We start from the raw sequence: 17,051 nt of genomic DNA on the forward strand, positions 1-17,051 counted from the left end.
GGCTGATAAGTGAATTGTGGTTGAATTGTGATAACCGTACTTAAACCAGGTTGTCCTACAGGCATCTGAACCGAAGTTTGAATCGTAGATCCAGACGGTGGTAAAGATGTCTGAGGAGTAGATACAGGAACAGTAGAAACCGGAGCTGTCGATACTCCAGAAGTAGATGGGGTATATTGAAAAGATGTTGCGGCAGTTGTAGTAGTCGTTTGAGGTAGAGTACGAGGTGTACTAGGCCCAGGCTGAGAAACTACCGAAGGTACAAAAGTTTGAATGTTAGACTGGACTGGTTGCTGGGGTGTACCAGAAACTAAGGGTTGTCTAGTTTGAGATGACAACTGTACACTTGGCTGCAACACCTGTTGGGTTTGCGATGGATCCCACACTATATTCATTCCGGGGTACTGACCCATAACTGGTTGAGAATACTGAGGACCATAACCAGGTTGAGGGTAGGATTGATAATTGAAAGGTACATTTCCCGTTCCTTGAACAAACGTTTGACCTTGGGGTGGTTGGAAACCTTGGTTCGAGTATTGACCTTGGGGTTGATACCCTTGAGGCACATACTGATACTGGGGTTGACCTTGAGGTATAAATTGATACTGGGGTTGACCTTGGGGTACATATTGAGTCTGGGGTTGACCTTGAGGAACGCACTGTCCCATAGGTATGTATTGTCCTTGAGGTTGCCTCCCAGATCCAAATTGTGTACCTTGTTGCCCCCCAGGTGTTAATTGAGGCTGCCCCCCAGGTGGTAACTGGCCACCTTGAGATTGATGATTGGTAATAGAACCTGACATTATAAGAATGTCTTCTACGCTCAACGGCTTAGTACCATTGTTTCCAGTTAATAACCCTTGCTCAATGGGTTGAGGAGATGCTCCTGAAAAAGTACTAGAAAGTGACTGATACCCGGAGGGAACAGAAGGATCGCCGTACAAAAAAGATTCGGGTGATTGAGTAAACATGGATGACTGTCCTGCCATATTGACGGGAGTATAAAAACCTCTAGGTGTTGGGTGATAAGGAGCACGAGGTGGTGAAAAACTTAACCCCGAGTTTTCTAGAAAATTAGTCAAAGAAAGATACCAAGAACTACTCCTAGGTGGACTGTAAAAAATTGATTCACGCTCCCTTAGTTTGATAACAGGTTGATTTTCAGGGATAGGGATGCCTACATCTTCTTCCGGAGCAAGTTCTTCAATAGAAATAAGTCCAGAAGGAAGATCTTGGGTGATTACTCTTTCTACCCTAGGTGAACCAGGACCACTAGAAGTTGGAGAAACAAACCCCGATGTCGGAGTAGCAGCAAATTCACTTTCAGGCTCAGATATTTCGGGTTCTTCACCTATATCACTAGTAGATGAAAAGCTACCAGCGATTTCAGAGACAAACACTGACTGTGGATTATAATCTGCTACTAATGGTTGAAAATCAGGATGTACTATCAAAGAAGATTCTCCTTCCTCAGGTGACCCTCTACTGTCTCTAGGAGTTACAAGGACTTTTAAGCCTTCAAGTTGGCTTGGTACTTCCTCAGGAGGTTGGCCCCGAAGTCTACAGGACTTCCTCAATAAGTCAGCCATGTTTACAAACTCAGGAGACTGGCCCCAAAGTCTACGGGACTGTCTTGGTAATTCAGCCACAGTTGAAAACTTTTAACTACTTCACATGCAAACAAAGTAAAATCTCAATGAAAAGCACCTAAAGTCTCTAAAGAACCAAACAAATTTGAATCACACGCCTAAAGAATCTAGGATATCAAACACACACAAACAGTAACTTTCCGGACTGAAAACACTAGTTGGTGATGAAATCCAATGTCGCAGAGTTCAATACAGAAATGGCGGTTGGAACAGTTACCCCGGCAACCTGCTTAATGAATAGACTGGCACAAGTTCCTCCACTTAACCGTCTCGAGTGAAGTGAACCCCCCAGAAAATCCAAGTGAGTCTAGCCGACGTCTGCTCCAGGTACAATGGGATCTTCCCACCACTATCACCTTAGGAAGAGTCCTAAAGAATATGGCCACTAAGGTTACCAACAGAGACAAATACACCTGGGGGAATAGTCTACGATCCGATATGCACGCAAGGGCAGAGTAGCAAGCTTAATCCCCTTGAAGGCTCCTTGACATAATCCAAGGTTTACCAACAAGTGACTCCAGGCTCCTCGACAATGGTTAATCCGAGGTTTACCATTTTTAATACGTGAATATCTGGCGTCGTTCCCAATGAGGAAGGATTTATTCCCACACTGGTTCGGACACGATCTCGTGCTTCTCCTTTAAGAGGAGCTTTCCCAGAGTATAAATGAAACAATTGGATTTCTTCCCTACCACAAGATACAGCTACTTGTTTGTTTTTACTGTTTTGGAGAGTTAATTACTCTCCTACTCCAAGACACTAGCCTAAGCTAAGTTGGTGTATTAGAGCCCTAGAAATAAAAATGGTACTAGGTGAATTTTACTTTAAGCGTTAATTTTAGTGGTTTTTGTTTAAGTCCAAAGGTGCGGAGATGAAACTCGTGGTATGAAGACTCGACTCAAAATCACTAAAAATGCACCTAAGATGATCTAAACAATCTTTTTCTCTTCGATGAACTTCTAAACTAAGAAATAGTTTGAGGATGCAAATACTTTGTCAACACAAATCTTTCTCAATTAAACAAATTAAAAGAAGAGCTTTTCCTTTCCAAAGCACTCAAAACGAGACAACTAGTTATTTCACAAAAATTTCCCTTTTTCGTTTCAAAGCACTCAATCACTACAAAAAACAAACTTTTTCAAAAGACATTTTTTTTTATATTTTTTATAAAACACTCAAAACTAATGAAAATGACTAACTTTGAGATCTACAAATTATAAAAACCTATTTGAAGTCAAAGCCTACTAAAAGTCTTTTTTAAGGATGTTTTACTTAGCTAGATGCAAGTTAAGGACCAATTTATGCAGAATCACAAATAAGTCAAGAACAACCAATTTTGTATTCTTTTTGAAAATGAAAATCCAAACTTTCAAATACAAGCTTTTCGAAGTTTTGTAAAGAGAAAACTCAAAGCGGATTCCTCAAACAAGGGGAGATTTCATAAATGGTCATACTCATAAGAAAGCTGGTAGACACTAAGGTGATTTGAAGTCCCTACAGCTTCTAAGCTCAAAGCCACTACACAACCAAAATGAAAACAAACCCAACAAGCAAAAATCCTAGGAATTTCACCTAAAGCCCTAACACTAACGAAATCAACCCAAGGAAAGCTTCTGACAAGTTATATGCAAGTCTGGGCAGTGGAAAACAATTTCTAAAGACAAACTAAGCTGACTAACAGAGGAAATCTTAGGGTTTTCAAAATTTTGACAGGGTTCGCAGGCCCACAGTTGGCACAGGTGCGGTCCCGCTCTGTGCTAAAAGCCAAGCTGAGGGTAGGTACGCACTGTGTCAAATGGCTAGGGTGCGGTCCTCTCCCAAAGCTATGAAAAACAAAAAATAACCCTGGATCTACAAACTCTACCCACTTTTACACATAACAAGCCAAAAACAAAAACAAAAATAGAGTTTCTCAGGTCAAAGCAAAAACAAGGAAAACAATCAAGTCCCCAGTGGAGTCGCCATTTTGTCACACGGAATAAGTCGATCTTGTGGACAAGATAGACCTTCCTAGAATCTAAAGAAGACCTAATGACAAGCAAACCAACCAGACACTATCTTTCTCTAAATATGCTTTGATAAAAAAATAGCAAACAAGTGTTTTTAGGGCCTACCTTAGGTCCAACGCAAGCTTGTGGATGCCCTCGCTCCTTTGATCCAAGTGAGCTCCTTTTCGCGAATCTTCAAAAACAAACAAGGCAAACAAATTAAATAGCACCTGAAAAGCCAATTGCATAAAACATATTTAACATGAAAGTCAAGGATTCCATGAAACAAATAACATAAGATACTTGTTGAGAAAAATGAGTTTGATTGTATTGATTCAAAAGAAGAAGAAATTTACAGCCTTTGCCTTGACGCTGTACAAGCTCCTCCCAGGGTCCAACAAGAAGTCTCCTCTACTTTGACAAGTTTCACTCACTCCCCAATGAATCCAAAAAGATGTGTGATCTCTCCTCTTAAGCTCAACTAGGAAGTCTTGATTTCACCAGCATTTACCCTCAAAAATGTTCAGCTTCTAACCTCTCCAGCAACCAGCCCAATGCCTGTATTTATAGTGCAATGGAGGGAGGTTACTAGGTCCTCCTTCAAAGGGATAAAGCCCTCCTTCAAAGGGATAGCTCCTCTCATCAAGGGATTAGCTCCTTCTCTTTTGGGATGCATGAACCACCTCATAGCGAACAATCCACGTCAAAATTCCTTCTAGAAACCTCTATAATTAACCCAAAGTGAGTTTTTTAAGATAAAACTTGCGCCTTTTTACTTTCACAGGGGTACGCACCTACACTGTTAGGGACAGAGCGGGCAGGTCCGCAGTTTTTGTACACAGAAGGTGCGGGACCGCAGGTGACCATGAGAGAAAGTGCGGAACCAGAGTTACATTGATTTTTAATGTCTTTCTCTCATTTCCAAAGCTTGATTTGAAGAACTGAGGTCTGAGACTTGCTTAGGAGGACAGTACAAGTGATGATAGACCCATACTGACTGCAAATAATCATGGTGACGATATTTTTGTGTAACACTAGAAACACTTAATAGGGCTATCCATCTAACCATCCCTAACATAAGAGAGGGAACACTTATGCAAGACTTCTTCTAGTTAGATATTTGAAGGTGATCTCTATGTGAAGTATTAATTGTGCCCATAAAATTAATTATGATTCAATATGATGCATCTATGCCTTTTGTTACCTAATGACTATTGATTGCATTTGAATTTTAAGGGGTTCTATAAAGTGCTTCTCATCACAAAAGCTTATGGCTTCTTGAAGTGATTTCCCCACCTTCTTAGCAAAGCATTATAAGTTGTGGCATCCATTGTAAAGAGAGATACATTGACCTTGACTATGCAATTTTTCCTATCCAAAGTAAATCATTGGGATATTTGATGACCCCACATGATGCTTGACACCGCGAGTGACCCCCAAATGCTAAAAGGATGAGCCCATGAAGCTCATTGGAGCCTGGATGCCCCCAATCTAGCCTTGACATTGATTTGGTGGCATTACTTTTTCTAGAGCCTAGATGATGATGGTCATCCTTGAGATCATAGGGGAGAGATTGTGCGTCACCTTGGATCCCCAAAGATTGAGTTATTGAGTGTAAATCACCCCTCTTCCTCCTTTAAGTGTGACAGAAGGAACCATGGACATGATGTGTTGGCATGAGTGACTTTGGAGGCTTGGACATGATCCTTGAATTCATATTGGAGCATGAAGCACCCATTAGCCCTTATCACACCTTTTGGTGGCCTATTGAGATCATTTGAAGAATGAAATCATGCCTTAGGAGCATTTTCTCCAACACATGTGGGATTTTATGGCAATTGTGTTATGTTTTTTTTTCTATGAGGTTAGCTTGTTGTTATCTCTAAATATTATTAGAAGGTAAGGATATATTTTTCCCAAGATCTTGCCTCTAGATCTATTAGAAAATATGTAGAAAAGTGCAAATAAATCCTCAAAACCTAATGCTAATGTATCCCATTCATCTCATAAAGAAAGACAAGAGAAGCATACATAAAATATTCACATACTAGTGAAGTTTGTAGACCCTATGGAAAGCTTTAGTGACCCTAATTCAATTCAAATATCCCACTCCAAGGTTCCTAATCCAATCCCTTACACACATTCAATACCAAACAAGATGATAATTTTCCTCCATGGAAGGTAGGTTAGCATGCACTACCAATAATCAAACCACATTCATATATAAAATAATATGAGATATATGGGAGAGAATTCAAAAATACTTTGATTAGTCAAAGTGAAAAAAGTACATTATACCTTGGTACACCAATGGACACCTCCTTAATCCTTAACATTACCATTTCGTTGAATTAATATAATATTAGGCTCACCTCACATACAAGAGAAGTTCTAGTAGAAATCCACCAAAATTACTAAGTTATATTCTATATCTCCTCTCCTCTTGATAGGGTCTCTATATATAAGTTTTTTTTCCAAACTCAAGAGGATGTATCAAAAAACTTAGGGCCATGAGATGTCAGGAAAAGTTACAACTCAAGAACAAGTGAGTCAAGCTGATCACCTTAGGAGTGACCTTCTCTACAAAATTTTCCTCCATCATGTTAGAATAAGGTTCACAATAAGAGGGGGAATGAATCAATGTAGTAGCCAATTAAGCCAATTAAAAAATTATCATTATTGAAAACATGATAGAGCATCGATACACATCAAAATATGAAAACACCATATGTATGTGGAAATCCTTCCGAGAGAAAACCATAAACATTTTTATCTTCTTTGTCGAAACCTAATATTTGGGATTAGGTAAACTGATGTAAATATTGTAAATAGTAAAAATAAAGGAAGTTGGAAAACGAAGAGACATTGGGAGATGAAACCAAATAGTTTTTGGAAAAAGTAACTATGTTTGGTCTTCAATAATTGATCTAAAAATGGGCCACTTAGGCTTCTACTTCAAAAATTATAGAATACTGCCTTATATTCCATCGGGTACGCCTTTTAAATCACTATCGCATGTTGCAAATGCTCATTCTGTGGTTTTCCCTTTGTATTTGAAAAATACATTAAAACCTTTGAAAATTCGACGAAGGGCTTTATGGTGGACTTCAAATACCTATGCAGCAGAATCTATAACCCTTTTGGGTCCAGTCGCATCACATCAGCGCATATATATATGGCCCTGCTTGGTCGTATTACTCCGTGTGATATTGCAATGCGATTGACCAGCAATCACGTATCGCATGGACCCAGGATGTTTCCATATGGTGTGGCCTATGCCAACGCCGATCTGTCGACGTCGATATCGACGATCACAATATCGCTCAGCCCGGGTCCCGCCTTTGCCTCGTGGCATCACCAATTGCGATCCGCTGATAATGATGGTTGCAATATCGCTCGACCCGGTCCTTTCCTTATGTTATATGCCTATGCCTGCCTCCGACCCGATATTTCAGGGATCATCAATCGGGGGTGCTTCCTTTTGCTGCTTAAGTTCGCCTTTGACCTCCTCCAATGCGATTTTATTCATAAATCCTTTTAGGCCATTTTTTTGAAGATTTGCCTCTTTTTCCAAGAACAAAGGGCATCTTCTTTCCATGATAACTTCCGCATACTAAGTCCATTTTTGCCCATTCAAGTTGCAGTAAATTTAGAATGAGCTGATCTCTATAATGGGGCTAGTTCTAGGATCTTCCTTGGACTTTCATTTTTCCTCTGTGAGGAACACTTAGACTTAGGAGTCTATCCAAAATCCATTTTGGATCACGCCTTCCCACTAAAAGAAATTTTTGTCTATACTGATCTGAATAGTAAATGAGAGTGACTCACCCTCTTCTTTCAGCCTCCCTACACTTGCCTTGCATAGTGCCTTTGAACTAAAGTTTCTGACCACTTCCCTTCTTCGATGGGCTAGTCTTCTTGGGAAGAACTGCCTTCTTCTTTTCCTTCCTGCATAACTCCTACTTAGATGGTGACAGAAGGTAGTTTGAACTTCTCTGCCTTGATCATTGATCCAAGGTGGCACAAATGTGAAGTATACCTGCTCCACAAAACTTTCATTTGACAAGTTGTCAACAACAACTATTAACAACAATAGGTATACAGACAACAACTGGATGGACTAAACTCCTGCTTCAAAAAAAGAAATAGATTTCACATCTTTTGAACACCTCCATGTCTTACATCTGCATACAAATGATGGACTAGACAACAAGCCCACAAAACATGCCTTTAAAACAAATGACCCTTCAAGTCAAGCATGTAGAAAAAAACCACTAGGACTCTTTTCAAAAGATGAAACATTTCATCACTATCTCCATCTTGGAGACTAAGTCAACTTTCCTCAAGTCAACATTACATGCATGTTTACATCAAAGCAATCAACCCTTCAAGTTAATTACACATACATGTTCAAATAAAAGGAAAACATCAACATCCCTGTGTTCATGCACATCATTCTTATGCATGCATTTCATCCTTCAACTTTCACTTAAGCACAATGTACTTTTGAAGCTGAAATGAAATATAATGTTGCAACAACAAAGTGAGTCTCCCACTCAATCTTTTCCATTCACCGTCTTGGTAGAAACCTGCAACTTGCATCTCATCAACAAGGAAATGCCAATAGATGCATCAATAGACATGCAATCCTTAATTGGAAAAGAACTCTAACCATTTCTTACCAATCCAATTCAAACGTCTTTCCTTTGTTTGCACATCAGCATCAACATGTGAATCATTCTGAGATGCGTCATTCATGGAAACTCCCTTTCCATTTCTGCCATCTTCTCTTTCCACTTTCTTCAGCTTTTGTGGAAGCATTGTTGGATTCAAAGTCCAACACCTTTCAGCAATATGCCCTTGCTTATGGCAGTAAGTGGAGCACATGTGCATCTTTTGACAACATGATTTTCCTTGTCCAATGGACCTTAGGCTCTTTGCTTATTTTCCTTCAAAATTTTCCTGTACGTGGCCATTCTCTTCTAACATTTAGAAACATGATGGTTATCCAAACCACAAAAGGACCATGCAATTCCTTTCCCATGCTTATGTGGAAATTTACCATGCTTTTCAAAATAAAAAGGAATATGATTAGAACCAGATTTACACCTGCCTCTTTCACCTTTATTGCCTTCATGAGGAGGTGAAGCAAATGAAGAAGTGGCTCTCTTTGGAACACCATCAATCTCTTCAAGGTTGTTAGAGTTTCCACAACTCTCTGGTTCAAGTGTGTGCTTCTGAACACCTGCATCCTGCAAGTGATGTTTCAAGCCATTGCATTAGTCCTGAATACAATCCTCACACTTCTGAGGTAGAGGACACGAAATGAAACTCCTTCTTGGGACTGTTTCAATGGCCTTCATGGCATCTTTATTGGTTCAACAATACCATGTGCATGCTTACCCAAGCCCTTTCCTTCATAGCCCATCTTGGACATTAGCTTGGAACCTATGCCTCTAGTATGTTTTTCAAAAGAACCCATATAATCATTCTTAGAAGAATTTGAAGAAAAACTGGAATGGTTTACCTCTTCTTCAAGCTGATACTTGACCAAGGCTTCTTTGGCAACAAAGCGTTGTGACTCCAACTCATGCATCCTTTTCAGGTTCATATTTATAATATGAAGTTTCCTCTCCATTTATTGCAGTCTACCAGAAAGCAATTGCTTCTCTTCCTTCATGGAATTCAACTACTCTCTAAGTATGTTGCTCTTTCTTCCATCCTCATACATTTCTCTCACCTTGTCCATCATGATGAACAATTCTTGCTTCATGTCTCCATCAAAGAGTCTTGTGATGGAGAAGGAATTTGAGGATACACTTGAGGAAGTTGTCATTATGCCAATGAACAAAGAACTTCAAACAAGATTAATAAAGAGCTTATTTAAGCAACCTTTTGCAACAAACCTCTTGTGCTTCAAGGATTGCTTTGGGGTCCTTTGGGATAGAAGAATGCCTTCAACCCTTCTTCCTTCTTGTCCTTCCTGGACTGAGCTATCAATAGCTTTCCCTTCACCTCTGCAGATTCAGAAAATGGTCAGTCTGAAAAACAAGCATACAATCAGCCTCTTGCTGTTCAAACACCTTTCAAACAAGCAGTCTTTGATTTGTCAATCAAACATTCTGATATAACCTTCTTTGAAGGTGGGGTTAACCAAACTTAAGCTCTGATACCACCTAATCTTAAAATGGGGCACTTAGGCTTCTTGTCTAACTTACAAGAACGTCTCCCACTTCCAAAGCTTAAATATTCCCAAGTCTTATTGATTAACCAATGCGGAATTGATAATATGCTTGACAATATAGTGTATGCTAATGTTTGTTTTAAATTGTTCAAGTGTTGTAAATTGATTTGCTTAAACTGATATAAAGAAAAAAGCAGCAATTAAAACAACAAATACAATGCAACAATAAACACACACACAAAATAGCAATATTAATTTGGAGTTCACCCAAAACTCTTGGGCTACATCTTCGTGAGCTCTAGTCAACTCGACTAGGCTCTCTAGAATTATGGTAAAGTCCTTTTACAAGCTCCCTAGCTCAACTCCATTGGTTTTACAAAGAAACAATGGGTTTAGACACCATTTTATCCCCGGCTCTTGAAGCTCTCAGCTTTCTAACTCTCGGCCATCTCTCTGGCTCTTGGCTCTAGCTCTTGGCTCTGGCTCTTCGGCTCTAGCTTTTTTGGCTCTCTAAAATTTACAACCCTCTAGCTTTCCACTTAAACTCCAAGTGACTCCCTTGGCTTCTCTGTGCTTCAGCTTTTGCTTTCTTCACTACTTATCTTCGTTCTCCCTTTGCTCAATTGAGCTTTATCTGCTCTCCTTTCAGGCATTTTCTAGGCTTTTCAGCGTCCCTGGTCGTTTCTCTGCGTATCATCTTCCCTCTGCAGCTCTATGGCTTTTCTTCTCCCCATTAGTTAGACTAGCCACCTGGCTCTACGGCTCTATGGCTGTAGAATGCATCATTGCCTGTAGAATGCCTGCTTGCAGCGTGGCATGATGATTAGGAGCTGTTACAAAGGGATCGTGGTCGTTTCTCTGGCAAAAACCCGAAAATTGGGAAAATCCCATTACACAGAGAATTTCCAAAAAATACACTATTGGGCATGATTTCTGGACCTGAAAATCCATTAAATCGCCCCTATAACCCTCTCGGGTCCGCCATTAGGCATAATATCGCATCGCTTAAGCATATGGGCTAAATTCCCAATACACGGGAAATACATTGAAAAATCAAATTCCTGGACTTCAAAAATTATAGAATCCCGCCTTATATTCTACCCCGCAATAAGCTTATAAAAGGAAGGAATACAAATTCATTTGGATCATCACTTCTCATTCTCTCTCTTCTAGGCAAAAGTGCGAAAATATGTTTGTCGAGCAGAAGTGCGAAGTAGGAGGCTTGGAAGGTCTGTTGTCGGGAAGCTAAAGTGAATGCAAGTTTCGGGGAGTATAAGGAGTCAAGGAAAATAGAAAATTTTGTGGTGATATCTCTCTGTTTCATGTTCCGGATTAGGAGAATGAATTATCCCGAGTTGGACTACTGCCAGAAGTCGTTAGTTGCTACAAGTTGCTGCATAGTAAAAGTTGCTAGAAAGAGATCAATCTTTTGGAGGCTGACTTGGGGTGGAGGGAAGGTCTGGTCAGGGTCTAAGATGAAGAATTTCAAATAATAATATTGAAATGAATAATTACTTTGACTGGGTTTTCCCCTTGAGGAGGGTTTTTCCCCAGCATGTGCCTACATCTTGTGTTCATTGTTTTATGTGTTGCTTCTTTGTGAAATTGCTTGATGAACTAAAGAAAGAATATATAAAGAATCATTATAATAAGTAAAATCACAATTAATTTTCAAGATCAAGAAAATATTTACTTCCTTTCTAATTTTCTAACGTGGTTTTAGAGCTTTGGTGAAGAAATAAGAGAAAAGCAGATCCATTTAGAGGCATTATCTCAGTGAAGGAATCTATCATATCCAAGGAAGATGTCTAAATATATCAAGGGTGAGAACAAGCTTGAAGGAGCATCTAACTTCAGATCCTGGAAGAAGAGGATTGAGCTAATCCTCGAGAAGAACAAGTTATTAGCTCTGTCAAAAGGAAATGTAAAGAATCTTACCAAAGAAGCCAATGATGACAACATAGTGAAATTCAGGGATCTAGAATTGGTGGCTATGACTTTGATGGTAGAAGGGATAAAAGACCATCTTGTCCCATTCATAGCTAACATCAATAATGCTTAGGAAATGTATGAAGCCTTGTCGAATCTATTCACTATTAAGAACATCGGTCAAGTGGCAAGTTTGAAGAATGAGTTGTGAAATACAAAGATGCCAAAGGAAGATATTGTTGCAACCTTCTTTGTGAAAATAACTAGACTGAGGGATGATATTTTGACCATCGATGAGATTATTACGGAAAAGAATTGGTTATCACTACTATATTAGGATTTCCACCCTCTTGGAGTGCATTTGCTTCAGTCTCAACAGTTGGAAAGTAGGTCCTACCTTTGAAGAATTGTGGACCTCATGTAGTCAAGAAGAATCTCTATGGTTTCCAATCTCGAAGAAGTATCAGATTCTTATGTTTTTCATCATAAAGGAAATAAATCAAAGGGACTAAGGAAGAAAGTTGACATGTCTAAGATAGAGTTCTATCAATGTCATAAAAGAGTCACTACAAAAGTGATTGTCCCAATAATCCTAGGAATAAGAAGAGAGGAAGAGATCAAGCCAACTTTGTTGAAGAAGGAGACTCAAAGAAAGTCAAACCCAAAGAGTCTAGAATTAGGGACTTGCACTATTAAGTCATTTGCCTTACATATCTTGTTTTATATGTTTTAGAATTTATATGTTTTCAACTTATTTTGGAAAAGATATTTTTGTATTATTTTAAGTTTGTAGGTTTCCCTCAAGATTTGTAGGGAGCTCTCAACAACTCTCAAAGATAAGTATCTCATGTCTTTTTAGTTTTGGGTTCATGTACTCATTTAGTTTTGATTATATTGAAGTACTAATCTCCTTTCTTCCTTTGTTGTCTTGATTACGAAAACATATGCAAGAAGGAGGATCTATCAAGACAAGGTTATTCAAGAAACAAAGGTATGCTTTGAATTCATTTATTAAAAGGATTATTCATATGATGATTTATTACTAACCTTGTTATGACTAGCAGTATTGAATCCTAGTTATTATAGTTTGGGTGATTCATCTCTTGATAAATCTACGTACCCCACTCTTATCTAATTTGGTATAACCCCAAGCAGGTTCTGGAAAACCCTAACCGAAGGGTATGCTATTGTGAATGTCTGAAACCCTAAACTAATTAGGGATGTTGTCAAATGCTAGTTGGAGTCTTTATTGATGATTTCATGTTTGGGATTTTGGTATGATCAGGAAATCCTAGCTTGTTAGGATGGAATGATAAGATCTAAAATCCTATAACCTTTGAAGTTTTGGTAATATAGGGTTTGTTATGTGTTATACATTGGAACCCTAGCTCATTGGGGTTTGGCGGAATGTGTGTAATACATTGGAACCATATCTTATTAGGGTTTGCTAGAATGTGTGAGAAAGACCCTTATATTGTCTTAGAATTGATTTATTTAGTATGTGTGCGTTGTCTAATCAAACCTTGGTGTAATCAAAATTATTATGTGTCTAATTCTTATTTTGTATTGTTGTGAAGTTGGGTTTGACTAGCACATATGAAATATATGTTTCATGATGATGAATGGAGATATTTCCTTTTGGCTAAATCCCTCGCTTAGTCTAGGTCAGAGGTATTAATTCTATTGGACATATGATATGCTTATGTATGGTTATGAATTCCTAGATATATGTGTTGACTTATCTATTGATGGTCATGAGTCTTAGGATTTAATGAAGTCCTTGTCTAAAATTCTAGGATGTTTATGTTTGGAAATCTAGGGTGTTATAGTTAAACCCTTATAGTGACATTGTCTAGTATGAAATATAAAAATTTGATATTTATGCATGTAATGATTGTTGATATTGGAAATTTAAGGTTTTTGAATTAAACCTTAGCCAAAATAAAATCTCTGGAATATGATGATTTGTTATTTGTATAAAATTGTTGAATTAGTGAAAATGGAAATATAGGGTTTGTAAGTAACCTTAGTAGTAGTTGGTCAAGGTAATGGTTGATTGATGATTGATTAAAATCTAGGGGCTTGGAACTAACACTAGTGGAAGCTGGTTAGGTTGATGACTAAGTTGTGATTGACATTGATTGATTATTTTGTATGAAATCTAGGATTTGTATGAATCTGTTAATTGTGCTAGACCCGCCAACATGTCAGATGATCTCCCTGGTAAGAAGACCCAATTAGACCTAAGACCGTTTGGTGTAGGAGTCCCAGCAGTGGGTCGTACAGTATCACCTTGACCATGGTTTCGCACAGAGGCAAGTAATATGTCCCTGATGGTGGCAAGGGTGTGACATATGCAGTGAGTGAAGGAAGGTGCATGAGCAGTTCTAATACATGGAGGGTTAGGTGAGTGCGCCCCTTGGAGACCTATGAAAGCATTAAGTTAATAGGGGAACACACGAGCAAAAATTCATCACAACATGGAAGGCAAGTAAGTTGGAAAACCAAAGTGATGGTTAAACCAACAACACATTTTAGTAAGATTCATACATACATATACAGAAAATAGCTACACATGCATGCGTAAGCAAACAGATACATATATCATTTAGAGTAAACAAGATAGCTGAAATACAATATGACATATGCATGAAACATGTTGGCTCTATTATATTAAGAAGTGTAAGTTCGAGTCATACAATATAACCATGACCAACCACTAGTTCTGACAACGGAACATTATAGTCACTGTCGCCTACTCCTCCAAAGAGATATACTAGCTCTACACAATGGAGAAGTCAAGGCTCATTACAATTCTCTCCAAGCTTTCTCTAAGATAGTCTTATTGGAAGCTTGAATGACCAAAAGCCCTTAAAATGAGTTATGAGGGACTATTTATAGAAAAGGGTGGAGTGGCCCTTGACATTCCCCTTTGTGACCATTCATCTACTTTATGATTGTTACATCCAACTATCAACACTTGAACTTACACTTGACAAGACATTACATACAATCTGCACATGTACCCATGTGATACAAAATAGGCTTGAGAAATTCATGCAAGACATCACTATGACTCGGAAAACTGTGGGAAGACCATCTCTTTGAAATCTTCATGGTGGATGACAATAGCGAACTGATGCCAAGCTCGGTAGTCTGTAATGGTGTTCGTGTACTCTAAGGTGACATATTTCTGGAAGCGAACTCTTGCCTACATAACATCCAGGTACACTGCTCGAGCTCCCCTGTACAACTTGTCTAGTAACATGTGCATCATTTTCTTGAGTGTGGCTGGACCAGCAACATACTGATGCATGGTGTCTACACTGATCACGAAGTCTGGGCTGGTGGATATGCGCATAAACTCGTCAAAGTATGATTCAAGCTCCAATCGGACTTATGCCTTTGTCTTTGCCTTGGGTGAGTGTCCTAATAGATGGTATCTCATGTGCATGCACAACAACATCCATACTCCTGAATACTCGTGCATGGGAAGCCTATAGACTAGTGATGAGCTCCGGGAGATCTTCATAGTTCCGGATTTGACTCCAGATGCATGCCTTCAACTTGACTTCTCTGGGCTTCATCATCTTGGGCAAGTGTAACGTGGCACTCTTATATCTCATTGTCCATGTTTGCATGTAATCAACAACATTATGCACATTCGACAAGATAGATGCTCTCCTAGCACATCGTTGTTTCCAACCGTTGAGATGGAAAACTACCTTATGCACGGTACCAAACTTGGAATACAACGCTTGCATGACTGTGTCAAGGGACAATACTTCATCCAGTATTTCATTCTTCAACTCAGCTCAGGTGGATGTTGTAACTAGTTCTCCTCCCTGCTTGGACATCTGTAACTCCTTGGACATTCGATCGTTCTCAGCTATCAAGAAACAAACACTTGAGCTAGTGGCTTCGACATATGATCTAGTAGCATTGGACAATGCTGTTGGATGTTTACGCACGTCAGAAACGATCACTCATTCCTAAAACTACACAGGAGATGTTTGAGCATTCAGAGTCTACACTTTGCGAGATTGCACAACTCTATGTTGGGACTCATCGAATGAGATGTTGTGCATCTCTCCCTCTGGGTTGTCTCCAAGTATTTTAGTGTCTCCTTGGTCGCTTGGGACTAGCTTCACTTCTAGATCTGGTGAAGCTGGTGGGTCGACCTCTTGGTGGTGAGGCATGAGGTCGATGCCTTGCTCTAACTCCTATTTTTCCATGTCTATATCCATCTGGGCAAGTTCTTTTTCAATCTCTTTAGAAAAGTCCTACTCTTGTGATTGCTCACATTGTCTTCTTGGTGCCAGTTGTTCGGATGAGTAGAATACTTGTACATGTGTAGCTTCATCTGTTTGTACATGTTGCACCCCCTGCTATGCCTATTCTTGTTGTGTTTCCTTCTCTTGTCTATGTAGCTCTTTTTCCTTCCAGAGTTTCTCCTTCAACTCATGCAGCTCCTTCTTTGTTTCCTCCATTCTCCATTTTTCTCTCTGCTTTTGTGCATTCCTCTTGTTGTAATGTTGCATCTTCGCCTCTATTGCCAAAGATGCTTTCTTCCCAAGTGGGTCTTCTTGGAACTTGCAACTTTGTTCATCCTCCATGTTGTCAGCAATCTTCCTCTTTCCTTTGTCGTGTGCTACTATGTTTACCTCTCATGTTGTTGGTGCTTTCCTAGATGTTGCTTCACACTGCTTCTCTAACCATTCCACAGTGATGCCAACCAGTTCATTTGGCCTAGAGAAGTTATAACAATATCTCCACGAGTCCTCCTCTGCCAAATGACAAGCCCCGTGGATCCACTAAAATTGTACTCTCATGTAGTGATCTTTTACAAGACAATGAGGTTCATACGGATTGTAGCTTCAGGCGTCAAATGGATATTTCTTGATCTCTCTAGCTTCAACATTAGCATAATTGAAATTATTTATCTCATATAACCCGATTTGCAATGAAAGAGCAGGCCAAGGTGCCTTCTTCTCCCAGTGCATCCTAGATGATAGTCATGCCGAGATGTGGTATGATACTTCATGCATGACAAGCTTGTCCAAGGCAAACTTTGGCAAAACATGTGGAGGCTTCTCCTTGTTGTGCATCCGTATGAAGGTGTCAAACGGTCAGGCATACCAATCTGCTATATCGATCAGTTCCTCCATTGTTGCCTTCGACATGCAAGGTGGATCCTGTTCAAATATCATCTTGTACACTGGGGTGACAAAATGATCGAACATCCGTGTGATGACTCCTCTGAATCTGCATTCAGACAACATTTTACAATAAGTTTTCACA

This window comes from Pinus tabuliformis, chromosome 7 (genome assembly GCF_031772625.1).
Source record: "Pinus tabuliformis cultivar Carrire ecotype Pingquan chromosome 7, CPIR1, whole genome shotgun sequence".
Lineage (NCBI taxonomy): Eukaryota > Viridiplantae > Streptophyta > Pinopsida > Pinales > Pinaceae > Pinus > Pinus tabuliformis.